The sequence below is a fragment of the Rhinatrema bivittatum genome, chromosome 11, assembly GCF_901001135.1.
Source record: "Rhinatrema bivittatum chromosome 11, aRhiBiv1.1, whole genome shotgun sequence".
Taxonomy (NCBI): Eukaryota; Metazoa; Chordata; class Amphibia; order Gymnophiona; family Rhinatrematidae; genus Rhinatrema; species Rhinatrema bivittatum.
The window spans coordinates 28,807,288-28,820,961 of NC_042625.1; positions in this window are offsets into that span (position 1 = coordinate 28,807,288).

Consider the following 13,674-nt stretch of genomic DNA (forward strand, 5'->3'; position numbering starts at 1 on the left):
GAAGCCTCTTTTTCTGATCAGAGGCTAATTACAGAAGCAAACAGAGCAGAAACCAGAAACGTATCACAGGGGATTCCCAACGTTGAGGAAAAGAGGGCTAAACCCGAAAGCAGCTGGGCTCTGTGTGGTCCTTATCTGCTGTCATATTCTACCTACGAGTGGCAGGACCATGGAGGAGAAGGGAGGGGGTGACCAGTGGGCAGAGAGTACTGGATTGACTGCATCGGGCTTTCAATAGCGTGGGGGTGACCGGCGCAGAGCAGTCATAGTTACAACCCTCACATCAGCGCAACAGCTGCATGAGGTTGCCAACAAGGCATGGAGTGGCCACGGTGATAATATTAACAATGAGCATTGTTTGGATAGAGGTGGAGGCAGTGCTGGGTTCAGGGTTTGACGCTGGGGGGTGGGAAAGAGTAGGGCTTTGGTTTAGGTAATCTGGGCACTCATCTGCCCAGAGAACAGGCAAGGAAGACTAATTTGCAGACTCAATGGGACCACTGGTCTTGATCTGCAGCCCTGTTACTGCTGTACCAAACTAAAAGGGATGTGCACATTTTTTTTTATTTAATCACTCACCTTTCCAAATCTGACCTCAAGGCAGGTTATAACTCAGGTACAGTAGGTAAGTCCCTGCCCTAGAGGGCTTACAACATGAGTTGGTAGGAGTAATAGAGGACAAAGTTATAAGGAGCAGTAGTGGGATTTGAACCTTGGTTTTACTGGCTCTCAGACCAGCATTTTAACCCCTAGGCCACTCCTCCACCTGCCTGCTACATCGGTGCATTTTTCTATCTTTGGACACAGATTGATAGGGGACGCTTCTTTCTCCTTACACACAGTGAATTTGCCGATGCTGTGAAATCTTTTCAGGAACCTTAAGTGTTCCTGGTAAAATGGATCATCTGTCAGCTGCAAAATGGCTCTTTTAATGCCAGTGAGCCGATGCTTTCAGAGAAAATTCTGCAGCATAGATGCATTGCGGAAATGCTGTAGCTATTGTGGGACTGATTTTTGCTATGCAATTTGCTGATGGCGCCTGATCCAACGTTGCATTTTACTCGGGGGAAAAAAATATGACAGTTTTGTGCTGAACCGGTACAAGTTTTAGGTGGCACGTTCAGTACATAACCAGCCTTTGTGCCAGCCTCGGCAAAGAGATTAAATGCTTCTGATAAGAGGTAGCTGGCATCATCGCAATAGCAATATCATAAGCGGCTGGAGTTTCTGGATCAGAGCACACCTCTTCCTTCTAGGTCCAGGTGTGGAGCATCTGGGCACCAGGGAGTCCAGGAATAAAAAAAATCCTTAACATTATCTTTTGCACAGATGGATCCATTCATTGGTAAACTTTCTGCTGCTATTTTTTTTTTGCTGGGGTGTTTGTTTTGTTTCATTTCATCTATTTAAACAACAAATAAGTGAAGAACAAAACACACAAATAAAATGTCCGCTCTGCCCCACGCTTGTCCTTCTTGCCACTGCCACAACCAAAACTCCCCACTGTGGCCATCCCCGGACTTCCCCAGATCCCCCAACCACTTGCTTCATCTAAGGAGGCAAGAGAGTAACCCCCCGGCTCGCTCCTGCCCCACTGGGTCGCCATTTCAAAATGGCCCCAGCAGGCCCCGAGGCTGGCAGCAGTCTGTTGTCGGCAGGTAGCACTGTAGGGAGGTACAAATACACCATCGTACAACAAACCAGTGCTAGCTTCGGGGCCTGCTGGGGCCATTTTGAAAGAGAAGCCAGGAAGGGCAGGAGCGACTGGAGGACGCTTCTGCAGCTTAGACTCACAGATGGAGTAAGTTAGTTGTAGAGCAGGATCCGGACAATTCCAGGGTAGGATACACTAAGGGGGGGGGGGGGAAGGAGTTTGCTGGCCATTTGAAAAGAAAACCAAACAATTTAATTTTTTAGTTTTGTTTTATTTTCACATGAAACAAAAGGGGAAACTTTCTTTCAAATGAAAGTACATTCCTAGCAAAGAATGTGAGCACTAGAAATCTCCATTCTGATTGGCAGAATACTTGAGTTAATCTCCTCATACACGACATAGTATTGATTATAGGGCTTTATTTAAATTCAACTTTACTAATAACTGATGAGGTAAAGTTAGTTATTAACTTTACCTCCTCATGTGATAAGACCTATAAAATCAAGAATGACTCAATGGAACCCAAGTGGTTATTAGATTATAATTGGGGAGCATATTCTTCAGTTCTTAAAGGTGTTTTGTGTCACTTTGGTATAATATTTTGTTACTTCCTCTGAATAATTTGTTTTATTTGTGAAATTAACTTGCAAACACAGTTAGCCAAGCCTGGGGCACTCACTGTAGAGTGGCTCAAGGCATTTGGAATCCTGAAGAAGCCAAGTGATCCATCAACTGATGGGAAACCAGAGCCCTAGTCCTGGAGAGCTACAAGTGGGTCTGAAGTTTGGCTCACCATGCTATACATATTAACCTGCTTCTCAAACCAAAATGCATGCAAAATGCACCAGATGAATATTCAGTGCAGCTAGACCTTGGAGCCCAGCCTTGTTGGCAATTCTTGGGGAGCACTGTTGCACACCTCTGCCCTAGAGTAATGCTATTAGGTTTCTCCAGCAGGTGCGAGGGGTTTGTACCTGTTGCTGCTCATTACTGCAGCCTTCATTTGAAGGCACCACTTATACTGCCTTCTAGCAAACGTAGCCATTTAGATGCTTAGGGCCACAGCTCAAAGAGCATCATCACATTCAGTGATCTGTGCCATGCATGACAGAGCACCTAAAATAGTCATTTTCCAAGCTGGTCCTGAGAAACTAGCCAAAAAAGGAGGAACTGGATCAGACCAAGGCTTAAAATAGCCCAGTTTTTAAAAAGTAGAAACAAAAGAAGGATTAAAATGATTTGTACTTTGAATTCTTGCCACTACAAAAGGAAAGACAGTTGAAGTGTCCATATTGGCTTCCTTGAAGGTCACAACCTCTAGCAAGCACTGCTAATTTTTCATAACCAGTGTTGAAGCGATGTTGGCTCTTTCCACTAGCGGGGGTGCTGGTGTTCTGAAATCCCAGCGCTGTCTGGAGTTCCCCTTCCTCTGTAATGTAGTAACGGAGAAACACAGTACGTGTTGCTACTGAGATGTTCTTAATGGAACAAGGTATTAACCCCTTGGTGGCCCAGATCCTTCTGAAATCTCCAGAAAATGTGATCTAAATCAGTGCGGGACCAATCTCAGGCACCATCTGCATGAGATCCTGTCCACGTTTAACCCTTAACATCTTGCTACTCCTGAGATCCTATCATTATTGTATTTCCAATCTTTTTTTTGCTAGGCCATGTATTCCAATACTCCATATTGCACAAAATTAGCAAAAGGAAGCCATGTTCATACAAAGATTAGTCTGTAATTTTTTTTTGTTTTGTTTTTATATCAGGAACACAAACCGATTTGACCTCAGCTGTAAAGACCTCCTATTCTTGTGCTAATAGAGCAGCTTTTTTTAATGCTTTACAACAGAACAAATTTTTAAAAAGTTAATGAATGTGTCCCTTGGTGCCAGCATGCCTCACTGTGCTCAATCCTACTTTAACAAGGAGTTTATCACACAGAAAACTGTGTGCACAGATAAGTGCTGCTCCATACCAATCCCATGTTAATCAAGGACTTAGCCATTTCTGCCCAGGGTAGATGGGTATCACCTTAGCACTGGAAATTTAACTCTGGGACTCCTGTTGGCCTATGGCGGTCCTGCACTCACACTTTATGGGCATAAGTCAATACTGTAAGTTATTGCCCCCAGTCTGTTTGTACCTGCTATGATACTAATTTGTTTGGTGTACACAATTGTTAGAAGCATAACTTTCTGTATACCAATCATGTTTTATGCCCAGAAGCATAAACCATGATTTATGCTACTAAATTGTTTTATAGACATAAACCATAGTTTGTGCTCATTAAATGTGATTAATGCATACTATTCATTTTTGGCACACTTTTTTAGGTTTGTGTGTTTTAATTCCTGATGGATTTGCAGACTTAGTTTACTGCATCAGGAGCTAACTTTTTTTTCACATGTGTGTTAAAAAATTTTTTTGCACTGGAATACAGTGCATATTGTTTACTCCTCTCTTATTATAGTGACTCCTGAGTGACAAAGGTGACCTATTACCTATGTAGAAGTCTGAAATAGAAATATACATGAATTCTCAGGAAAGTGCCCTAAAATCACTACAACCTTTACAGGATCTGGACTAGGAAGGGAAAGACCATATGAAACTGCAGATAGAACATTTGCACAAATGTTGACATCAATCTTGCAACCTATATAATTTTAATAAGCAGCTATACTCTTTAAGAGCTCCTGTGTCATATACCAGCATGATATGGAGATTGTTCATTCATTCTGCATTTTAAAGGCTGGAGTACTAAGTGTAGTGCGATGACATAAGGACATGGGCCACCTCTAATCCTGGGAAGCCAACGGTCAACCGCTAGTGATGAGGGTAGAGGGAGGAGATAAGATACATTTGAATACCTGAAGAAGCAAACAAACATTTTCAGTGGACAGGAAATTCTAGAACAAGAAGTCATGATATGTAACCCAAAGGGGCTGATGCAATACATTTTGCAGAAAGCAGATGCGGACTTTTCAGCGCACGCATGGTGCCCACAACGGGGGCACTATACAATATGCAAATTAGGGGGGGGGGTCGCACTAGCAAGGAGGTGCTAGGGTTTCTTGCCCGACCTTAGTGCCTTCTTGCTAACGTGACCCCACAGCGGCTGCCGGTTGTGAAGACCGACGTCGGTAAACTCAGCGTAGGTTTTCATAACCGGCCATTTACCAGTAATGAAAATGGACGCCGAGTTTACTGGTGGTCTTCATAACTCAGCAGTCTGCCGAGGTTTGTTTTTTTTTTAAATTGAAGAAGTACGGAAAAGCATTTTTTGCTGCTTTTCTGTACTTCTATGTGCGCTCAGCTATTAACGCCTGCTCCAGGCAGGCGTTAATAGCTGAGAGATAAATGTGCATCAGACCCACATTTATTTTTTTGAATGCGGAGTGAATGAGTAATAGCCTCATGCACATACATTTGCATGTGATGAGCGCTAACTCATTCACTCCATGTCGGACGTGCGTTAAATAAGCACTTATCCCCTTATTGCATTAAGGGGTGGAGTAGCGCCTATTTAACCCGCGTCCGACAAGGCTGCCACAGTAGCCCATCCCCATGGCGGCAAAGAGGAAAACCCGACCCTGTCGAAGCAAGGCCGCCACGGGAGCCCATCCCTGTGGCAGCGAAGAGGAAACCTGACCCCGACCGAGGCCACCATAGGAGCCCATCTCTGTGGCGGCGAAAAAAGATGGCCCGCCGCAGTAAAGCCACGGTGGAACTGGAGCCCATTCCTGCAGTGAAGGAAGGAGTTTTTGGTGAGAATGTGTGTGTGGGTGTGATTGAGTGCCTGGGTGAGAGCTTGTGTCTGTGGGTGTGAATGGGTGCCTGGGTGAGAGCTTGTGTCTGTGGGTGTGAATGAGTACCTGGGTGAGAGCTTGTGTCTGTGGGTGTGAATGAGTACCTGGGTGAGAGCTTGTGTGTAGGATAAGACCTGTGACCCACAGGCACCCGTTCTTGACAGCAGTTCAGCCCACAAGTCTAAACCCCCCACCCCCCTCACACAGGGCACGAAGGAACTCAATAAACAACAGGAATACAGTGGGCTCTGGTAGAATTAGACCTGTGATGCAGAGACATACACTGCATCAAGTACAACAAGCACAAAAAGCCTTCTCTGTATTAAATACTGAAGAAGTTCTTGAGAAAAAGATTGAATTGTTAACTGAAAAGGAAAAAGAAACCCAATGAATACAGAAATTCCAGATCAATAACCAAAGGAAAAAGCTCATTGTGCTGGATGAATCTGTCATCAGAGGCACTAATCTTTTCCTTTGCACAAATGCAAAGGGAAAGGAAAAAGTGGATAACAAAACTCAACTAAAGAGGTCACAAAAGAAGTCCAGGAACAGCAGTAACCTGAACAAGGAAAGCTGGAAAGCTATGAGCACAAATGCTCATAGTTTGGGCAATAAAATCCCAGATCTGCAAGCCCTAATGGTGGAGGCGGACCTGGACGTTGTTGCTGTCACGGAGACGTGGTTCACGCAATCTCATGATTGGGATATGGCAATACCGGGCTATAACTTGTTAAGAAAGGACAGAGAGGATAGGAAAGGGGGAGGAGTGGCTCTTTATATCAGAAACAATATTCAAGCATCTGAGCTGCAAGGAAGATGGGGCAATGAAGAAGTTCTATGGGCCAACCTAAAAAAAGATGGGGCATTCATTTTTATTGGAGTGGTCAACAGGTCTCCAAACCAAAAGGAAGAGCTTGACAGAGATCTGGTTGAAGACATCCAAAAGATGGGAAAGAAGGGAGAAGTGGTGATCGTTGGAGACTTTAATTTGCCAGATGTAGACTGGAGAATCCCACCTGCAGAATCTAACAATAGTAGAGAAATAGTGGATGCCCTGCAAGGAGCTTTGTTCAAACAAATGGTAATGGAACCCACGAGAGAGGGAGCTATACTAGATTTAGTGCTCACTAATGGAGATAATGTCTCTGATGTCCAGGTGGGGGCCCACCTCAGCACCAGTGATCATCAAACGGTATGGTTTAATATCACAAAAAGGATACGGAGAAGAAGCACACGGACCCAAGTTTTGCAGTTCAAAAACACAGACTTTGATGAAACGGGGAATTACCTGGAGAAAGAACTAAGAGGCTGGGAGAACATGAGAGAAGTGGAGCAACAGTGGACCAAACTTAAAGGAACACTTACCATGGCAACTAATTTATATGTTAGAAAAATAAAGAAAAGCAAAAGAAGAATGAAACCTATCTGGTTCTCAAAGGAGGTGGCTGAATTAATAAAGGCTAAAGAAAGGCGATCGAGAAATATAAAGGATCCCAAAGGGAGGAGCCCAAGGAAGAATATCTGGTGGAACTGAAGGAGACAAAGAAAGTAATCAAGACAGCAAAAAGTCAAGCGGAAGAAAGGATTGCCAAAGAGGTAAAGAGAGGTGACAAAACATTTTTCAGATACATCAGTGAACGGAGAAAAGTTCAAAGTGGTATAGTGAAATTCAAAGGTGAAAAGGATCAATGTGTGGAGGGAGACGAAGAAATGGCAGAAATATTAAACAAATACTTCAGTTCTGTGTTCACTAAAGAGGACCCCGGAGAAGGAATGTCGCTAGTTAACAAGAAATTGGAGGGAAATGGAGTAGATGAAACTCCATTTATAGTAGAGAATGTATGGGAAGAGCTGGGGAAACTGAAAGTGGACAAAAGCCATGGGGCCTGATGAGGTTCATCCCAGGATACTGAGGGAGCTCAGAGATGTGCTGGCGGGTCCGCTGTGTGAGCTGTTTAATAGATCCCTAGAAACGGGAGTGGTGCCAAGTGATTGGAGAAGAGCGGTGGTGGTCCCGCTTCATAAGAGTGGGAACAGAGAAGAGGCTGGTAACTACAGACCGGTTAGCCTCACCTCGGTGGTGGGAAAAGTAATGGAGTCACTGTTGAAAGAAAGAATAGTGAACTATCTACAGTCAGGAAAATTGCTGGACCAGAGACAGCATGGATTCACCAGGAGAAGATCCTGTCAGACAAATCTGATTGACGTTTTTGACTGGGTAACCAAGGAATTGGATTGAGGAAGAGCGCTCAATGTCATCTACTTGGACTTCAGCAAAGCTTTCGACATGGTCCCGCACAAGAGACTGGTGAATAAAATGAGAAACTTAGGAGTGAGTGCCAAGGTAGTGGCCTGGATTACAAACTGGTTGACGGACAGAAGACAATGTGTAGTGGTGAATGGAACTTACTCTGAAGAGAGAGCTGTGTTGAGCAGAATGCCGCAAGGATTGGTGTTGGGACCAGTCCTGTTCAATATTTTTGTAAGCGATATTGCGGATGGGATAGAAGATAAGGCTTGTCTTTTTGCAGATGACACTAAGATCTGCAACAGAGTGGGCACGCCGGAAGGATTGGAGAGAATGAGATGGGATTTAAGGAAACTGGAAGAGTGGTCGAAGATATGGCAGCTGAAATTCAACGCCAAGATGTGCAGAGTCATGCATATGGGGTGTGGAAATCCGAAAGAACTGTATTCAATGAGGGGAGAAGGGCTGATGTGCACGGAGCAGGAGAGAGATCTGTGGGTGATAGTGTCTAATGATCTGAAGTTGGCAAAACAATGTGACAAGGCGATAGCTAAAGCCAGAAGAATGCTGGGTTGCATAGAGAGAGGAATATAGAGTAGGAAAAGGCATGTGATTATCCTCTTGTACAGATCCTTGGTGAGGCCTCACCTGGAGTACTGAGTTCAGTTCTGGAGACCGTATCTCCATAGGGACAGAGACAGGATGGAGGCGGTATAGAGAAGGGCGACCAAAAAGGTGGAGGGTCTTCATCAAATTACTTATGAGGGGAGATTGAAGAATCTAAATATGTGCACCCTGGAGGAAAGGAGAAGCAGAGGTGATATGATACAGACTTTCAGATACTTGAAAGGTTTTAATGATCCAAAGACAACGACAAACCTTTTCCGTTGCAAAAAAAGCAGAACCAAGGATCACGATTTAAAACTCCAGGGAGGAAGACTCAGAACCAATGTCAGAAAGTATTTCTTCATGGAGAGGGTGGTGGATGCCTGGAACGCCCTTCCAGAGGAAGTGGTGAAGACAAACTGTGAAGGATTTCAAAGGGGCATGGGATAAACAATGTGGATCCATAAAGTCTAGAGGATGTGAATGAAGTGAAGAGGTATGGGGGTGGCTTGCGGGAATGAGGCTACTAACTGGAGATTAATATCCTAATTCAATAAACATACACACAGTTAATGCGACTCCAACATTGCTCTATGCTTCAACGGCAAGAGGAAATGTGAAAAAAAAAAAAGGATTTGCATCCACAAAAAAGCAGGGGAGTAGCTTGCTTGATATGGCGGTTACTACAGCAAACCAAATAAGCCTGATACTTCACTTTCAATGATATCCAGCATAGTTCTCTGCTTCAATGGCAGGGGGAATGATGAAAAGATCTCTGCTTCAACGGCAGGGGGAATGATGAAAAGATCTCTGCTTCAACGGCAGGGGGAATGTTGAAAAGATGATTTATATTCGGACAACAACCAACAAGGACTGAGTTGCACAGGCTGTATAAACATGCGTGGGAGTAGCTTGCTATGACGGCGGTTACTACCCCTAAACAATTAGCTAGATACGTCACTTAGATGCAGCTCCAGCGCTGCTAACTACGTTGATGATGGGGGTGGAAGGGAAATAGAACAAAGAAAGTCACTTACAAGGGACAAGAGTAACAGATAAGTATGGGGGGGGGGGGGGGAAAGAAAGCTTGCTGGGAAGACTGGATGGACCATTTGGTCTTCTTCTGCTGTCATTTCTATGTGTGGGTGTGAATGAGTACCTGGGTGAGAGCTTGTGTCTGAGGGTGTGAATGGGTGCCTGGGTGAGAGATGGTGTGTCTGTGTGTGAATGAGTGCCTGGGTGAGAGCTTGTGCCTGTGGGTGTGAATGGGTGCCTGGGAGAGAGATGGTGTGTCTGTGGGTGTGAATGGGTGCCAGGTGAGAGCTTGTGTCTGTGGGTGTGAATGGGTGAGAGCTTGTGTGTGTGTGGGTGCCTGGGTGAGAGCTTGTGTCTGTGGGTACCTGGGTGAGAGCTTGTGTGTATGGGTGCCAGGGTGAGAGCTGGTGTGAATGCTTGGGTGAGAGCTGGTGTGTGTGGGTGTGAATGGAAGCCTGGGTGAGAGCTAGTTTGTGTGGGTGATTGGGTGAGAGCTTGTGGGTGTGAATCGGTGCCTGGGTGAGAGCTGGTGTGCATGGGTGCGAGAGCATTTGTGTGTGATTGAGAGCTTGTATGTAAAAGAGAGCATGAGTGTGATTGCGAGAGAGACTGGTCAGGGTGGTGATGTGTTTCTGTGTGAGAGAGAGAGAGACTGTCAGGAAGATGACCGGTGTGAGAGAGACCGAGACTGGTCATGGGGTCTAATTGTGTGTGTGTGTGTGTGTGTGTGAGTGACTGGTTGTGGGCGCCAAGGAAGAGGACTGTGAGGACAGAGCTTCAGCAGCCCTTGTGCTTCTAGTGAGTGCTATTGGCCTGGAAGGGAAAGGAGTAGGAGAGTTGCTGGAGAGGGTAAGTAAAGTGGCTTTTTAAGGTTATTTTTCTTGATTGACTGCCATTTTAATTATTGGGTATTATGCAATGTCTGCTGTTTTGAAATATTTTATTGATATTTGGACATGTTTTAATAATTTTTTTAGTTTTTAATTGTTGGATATTATTCCGTTCATCAGCTGTTTTGTAACACTTTTAGTATAGTTTTACAATTATTTCTGTGTGGGGCTCTATAGCAATGTATTAGTGTTTAGGGCCTGGTTTAATAGTTGTATTTCTTAGGGTTGTTACTGTTTGAGTGTGTTCCATAATACCGGTGTAACTTTGTGCAGATTAGTTTGTGTGCATTATTGCAGATCCTGGGACTATGTTAGGTGCTATATTTCTCTTTCCATTTCTCCAGGTGCGGAGTGGCTTTTTTGGTTTTCCATTCCAGTTTCTGTCTCCACATTTATAATTTGTGGTCTTTCTGTACTTGCTGAAGGTGAGTTCTGTGTGTGTGACCGAGGTGAGGTATTTTACTAGCATGTAGGCATTTGTATCAATCTTATTTGTTGTGTTTTCTCAATAGGACATGCATTAGTGGTAAATTACTGTCTTTTCATAAGGAGGGCTATTGTGCCTGGTAGTAAAGGGAGTTTATTTTGCTTTTACTGGGATATCATCAGAACCAGAATATCTTTTTTGTATGGCGAGTTGTACAGGGTAATGCCCTAGATATGCTGTGTACTCATTGCTGGGGGTTGAGGGGATTCCTGTGGATGCAGAGTGCATGTTACATTTAGCCCTGTGATGGTCACACATGTGAGAACCATCTATCAGGTGTGTCCCGGCCCTAAAAAGGTTGCTTTAGAGGACAGGTAAAAGACTTGGGGGGAGGGGGGATTGGGAAGCTGCTGTTGGGTTGCATAAGGGATTTTATATATGTATCTACCCACATTAGATGAACCTCAACCTTATAAACTGGATAGACCATTTTGGTCTTTTTCTGCTTTCATTTACATAACAAGTGCCATGCTGGGTCAGATTAAGGTCCATTGAACCCAACATCTTGGTTCCAGTAGTGGCCACTTTGGGTTACAGGTACCCAGCCAATCCAAAATAGTTGATCTGTTTTACTCCCAGGGCTAAGCACTGGCTTTCCCGAGTTTACCTGACTAATAACTGTTTATAGACTTTTCCTTCAAGAACTTGTTCAGCCCTCTCTCTCAGTTGCCTTGACCATGTCCTGCAGCATCAGATTCCATAGCTCGATTAAGCGCCAAGTGGAAAACATTCTTCCTATGATTTGTTTTTACTCTGTCAAGGAGTGTCCCCTACTCCTGGTCCATCCCACTCATGATTTTATAAATCTCAATCATATCCATTTTCAATTGTCTCTGCTCCAAGGTAAAGAGCTAGGATCTGTTTAACCTTTCCCAGAAGGGAGATATTTCCATCCCCTTTATAATTGTTGTCACCCTTCTCCTCACCTTTCCTATATCTGTGTCTTTTTTGTTTTTGAGAGGGGGGTGACCAGTCCAGAACTGCACATAACACTCAAGATACGGTCACACCCTGGCTCTATACAAAGGCATTATGATATTCTCGATTTTGTCCTCCATTCCTATCCACATAATTACTAAATATTCTATTTGCCTTTTTGAGCACTGCTGGGCCCTGAGCTGAAGCTTTCAAGGCATTGTGGACAAGGACTCTGAGGTCCTTGTGGCCGATTCTCTTCTGTAATAAGGTATAGTAAGGTAATGCAAGAAAATATGTCTTCACAGAAAAAGGTGATGCATGCATAGAACAGCCAAGCCATGGGGGCAGGGAAGACAATAACAGCAACAGAATTCAAGCAGGCATTCATAAACTACAAGAGATCACAGAAAGAGGAAGACAGGCGACAATATCTGGAAAATTAAGAGAAGCTGGGAAAGTAGTCAGGAATGCAAAAATTCAAATAGAAGAAAAAATAGCAAATATGGTAAAACAGAGGGCCAGTACTTTTTTTTTTTTTTAGATATGTTATTGATAGAAGGAAATGGAAAAGTGGCATTGTGAGACTCGAAGGGGAGGAATTTGTAGAGGCTGAGGAGGAAAAAGCAACATTGATCAACAAATAGTTTTGTTCAGTGTTCACTACCGAAGGGCCTGGAGCAGAACCACATAAAAGAAACAAATAAGATTGGAAGTGAGGTAAACCTCAACTGATTTTCAGAACAGTGTGCTTGTGAGAAGCTAACTAAAAAAAGTAGATAAGGCATTGGGGCTGGATGGGGTACATTCAAGGGTACTAAGGGCACTCAGAGATGTCCTGGCAGCTCCGCTGGTGACCTCTTCAATGCCTCTTTAGAGTCAGGAGTAGTTCTGGAGGACTGGAAAAGGGCAGATGTGATTTCTATTCATTAAAGTGGAAGTAAGGAGGAGGCTGGGAACTACAGGTCAGTTAGTCTGACCTCTGTGATGAATAAACTAATGGAATCGCTGCTAAACAGAGGAGAGTGCAATTTTTGGAATCCAATGGATTGCAAGATCCTAGGCAGAATGGTTTTTACCAGAGGTAAATCTTGTCAGATAAATCTGATCAACTTATTTTATTGGGTAACCTGAGAGTTGGATCAAGGGAGTGCGCTAGACATAGTGCACTTGGATTTCAGCAAGGCCTTTGACACGGTTCCACACAGAAGACTTATAAATAAATTGAGTGCCCTTGTTATGGATCCTAGAGTGACTGACTGGGTTAGAAACTGGCTGAGTGGGAGGTGACAAAGGGTAGTGGTAAATGGCGTTTTCTCTGAGCAGATGTAACACTAGCAGTGTGCCTCAGGGATCAGTGCTTGAACTGGTTCTTTTCAACATTTTTGTGAGCGACATAACAGAAAGGTTTGTCTTTTTGCTCTTACCACCAAATTCTGTAATGGTGGACAGACAGGAAGGAGTGGAAAACATGAGTAAGGATCTAGTGAAACTTGAGGAATGGTCTAAGGTCTACCAGTTAAGATTTAATGCTAAAAAATACACTGAGGATGCAAAAACCCAAGGGAAAGCTACAGTATTGCAGGTGAAATTCTTCTAAGTACAAAGGAAGGATCTGGGTGTAATTGTACTGATTATCTTAAGGTAGACAAAGCGACAGTAAATGCCAGAGAGATGCTTGGCTGCATTGGGAGAGGAATGGTCAGCAGAAAAAGGGAGGTGATATTGCCCCTGTATAGGTCCCTGGTGAGACCTCAATTGCAATACTGTGTACAATTCTGGAGACTGCACCTTAAAAAGGATATAAGCAGGCTGGAGTCTGTCCAGAGGGAGGCTACTAAAATGATCAGTGGTCTTCATTCTAAAGCTTATGGGGATAGACTTAAAAGATCTAAACTTGTATACCCTAGAGGAAAGGTGAGATATGATAGAGACATTCAAATATATGAAAGGTTTCCATACACAGGAGGTGAGCATTTTCCAATGGAAAGGAGTCATGAGGGTGCTGGATGTGTGGTGGCAAAAGCAGT